Raw genomic sequence first — 3,178 nt, 5'->3', positions numbered from 1 at the left:
ACCAGTGCCTTACAATTATTGGGCAATGGAGTAAAAAACTCAAGCTGAAATGCATGACTAAAAACTGATGACTTGACAACACAAATTGACTCTCACTTAACTAAAAACTGACTCAATACTTAAACACAACCGACAAACTGGAAATGATGCTCAAAGTGGAGCTTATTCATCAAAACCTACTCTAACAGTTTCATTCATCACCTGATCAAGTGAAATGAAACAACCGATGCAACCAAGTAAGTATCCCGTCTGCTGTTTGAATTCTCCACAAGTGCTTGCTTATGAACAACAAGAGAGAACTACTGAAAGGCAACTCCCATGACAACTTAGAAACAGATCCATTGAATGATATGGCTTCTCTATCCACCTCCAAAAACACTGCATAAGGATCTTGAAATTCAAGCACACTGGAACTTAGCTCATCCAATGGATTACTTCTCTTCTTCTCATACCATGAATGCACACTTTGATCTGAGCCTTGTGACGAGACCTCTGCTGAAAATGACAAAGAAACCGGCTGCCGGATCAAATTCATATCAGCACATGTTTCAAGCTCACATGTAGTCAATGGAGAAAGACTTTGACTGCAAACCTCATCCAAAACATCAGCTATTGGATCATGAAAAACCTGAAAAGACTGCTGCAATGTATCCATTGAAAATGTATGACATCCTTCTAGCTGTTCATCTTTTTCTTGAGAGATTTTATGAAGATTCTGCCTTATAAACTGAAATGCTTCGAAACAAAAGGGTATAGAATCTTCCTGCATCATCAAATCATGTATTTCGACTGCCATACCTTCATATATAATATGCCCTTCAAGTTCATTTGGTGGCTGCAAATCTGATGCTATAGGCTGCTCAATAATTTTGTTATCTGTCTCATCCTCAACATTAACACTGAGAGATTGCTGATTTGTTATAGGCTGTTCATTTGAAGATTTACTATGCAATCTACCTTTCAAAAACTGAAATGATTCAAAACAGAATGGTACGGAGTCACCTTGAATCATTATATCATATGTGTCTACTTCCAAGTCTTCAGCTGCAACTTGACAATCAATGGCTTCCAGGGGTTGCAAATCTGAATATGAGAAGCCTTGAACAAAATCTTCATTGCTCTCAAGATGATTCAAATCAAGACTTGTTGACATTTGATTTCTGATTGCATGGTAGTTATCTCTGATGAACTGAAACGAATCGAAACGAATCAAAACAAAAAGGCAAATATCCTTCACTTACTTCAAACTTTGCTGCACTTTCCTCATCAATGTCATAGCTGATATGTGATGGCTGAACATTGTTTTCAAACTGCTGAAAATGAACTTCTTCCTCCCACAAACTAGCTGCTGATTTGTTTGCAAGATTAGCTTCTGTTTGGAGAACATAATCAGCATCATACTGAGGCAAATCATCGGTATAAAACATATCATCAAGCATGCAGGTCATGTCAACAGTTCTTTCTTCGCCAAGGTGATCTACAAAACAATCATTATCAGATCTATGACAACTAGGGTAAGAAACAAAATGTTTTGGATCAGCAACTGGTTCTTCTTCAATCAGCGAGCCATGGGCTTGAACATCATAATCATTCCTTGCGTTGATCTTGTCCATCATCTTTTCCACTGCACTTACCAAAATGTCGAGCTTCACCTCTAGAGATGTTGATTCGGCTGGATCTATTTTTTTCATCTCTTCTTCTTTCAACCTTGCCTGTCGGATCAGCAGATGAGCCTCTACATTTACTGCAGTGTTTTGCATCTCGTGAAGTGTTGCAATATCCCTTTCTCTGAGCTGAAACTCCATCTCCGGATCAAAGGCACCCGGATAGTGCAAGAGAGCAGATCTAGTAGTAGGCCTTATATCAACTGGCATTGAATAATAAACTTGGTTAAATCTAGCTGAAAACTGTTGTACTGTCTCCCCTGGCAATCTTTTCAGCTGGTTATACTCTTCTACAATCAAGAAAAGGTTCTGCCCGATCATCCACCTGTCGAGAAAAACTTTGACAAACTGCTGGAAATCTGAGATGCTTGCATCAGGCAGGGCTTTGAACCAACTCTTCACTTTGGCTTGCAATGAAAGAGCAAAAAGCCTAATACTAACATCTTCATCATCAACTTCATAAAGATCTAGAAAATTCTCAAAATTCTGCACATGTTGCTCAGCGTTGAGATTCTTACATTCACCGTCAAACCTCGGCAAGTATAGATCATAGTTTTTGGGGAAAGCATGAAGAACCGAAGGTAAAACAAGAGGTTTATACCGATCTGGAATTTAACAAGGTGTAGGGGTATGTACAGCAGGTATAGAATCAGTCTTGGTCTCTTGAGATTCATCAATATGAAGATGGTCGTCACAAAATTTAGAAGAAAGGTCTTGATCAAGCTCAAAGGTATGCAAATATTTGGTATTCACGATCTTTAAAGGGAAAGAATCAACTGCAGGCCGAGGATCTTTTCTCAAGCATAATATACTTTGCAACGCAGTCTTGACATTCTTGGGAAAAGAGAAGAAATAATTTATGACAAAGAACAAAATGTCTTGGATGAAATTCCAACTTGAATACCTGGTCTGTCCATGTTGTCCTTTCATGTTTTTGCTGGTCGGGATCATCCTCCAGTGGAGTCTTTGGATCTGATCGCAAAAATGATTTAGAGTCGCCAAGTGAATGATTTCAGCCTTTCAAGTGCCTGATCGTTGTTCACCATCAACAATCAGATCTGAACTTGATACATGTACTGGGGTAAAATGCAAATGAAGTGCTGTATTCACAAGCTCACGGAGATTGACTGAAGCAGCGTTTATCTACTTCCGCTTATGCAAAGCAAAAGCGTTTCGAAGGCTACCTGGCATAACTTCAGGCTCCGTCTAAGACTTATGAGACAAACACATCAACCCACAAACAAGTTTGTTCTCCCCAGTATGGTCGCCAGTATGTTAGCGCTTGAAATTTCACCTCAGGCTGAGAAAGGTAAACCTCAAGGCTACATCAAACCATTTAGCCTCGTAGCTAGCCCTACGGGGCAGGAGAAGGCTCTCTCCGGTCAATCTCGGCAGATCTTCAAAGGGATGAGATTACCAACAAGGTAACACTGATATTAGGCTAGTAAACTGATCAAAAGGGTTGATTTGGGGTTTTTTGGGTTTTTGGTGGCAAATTGAGGAATTGCAATTTT

Source organism: Pinus tabuliformis, chromosome 9 (genome assembly GCF_031772625.1).
Source record: "Pinus tabuliformis cultivar Carrire ecotype Pingquan chromosome 9, CPIR1, whole genome shotgun sequence".
NCBI lineage: Eukaryota > Viridiplantae > Streptophyta > Pinopsida > Pinales > Pinaceae > Pinus > Pinus tabuliformis.
This window is presented reverse-complemented; position numbering follows the sequence as displayed.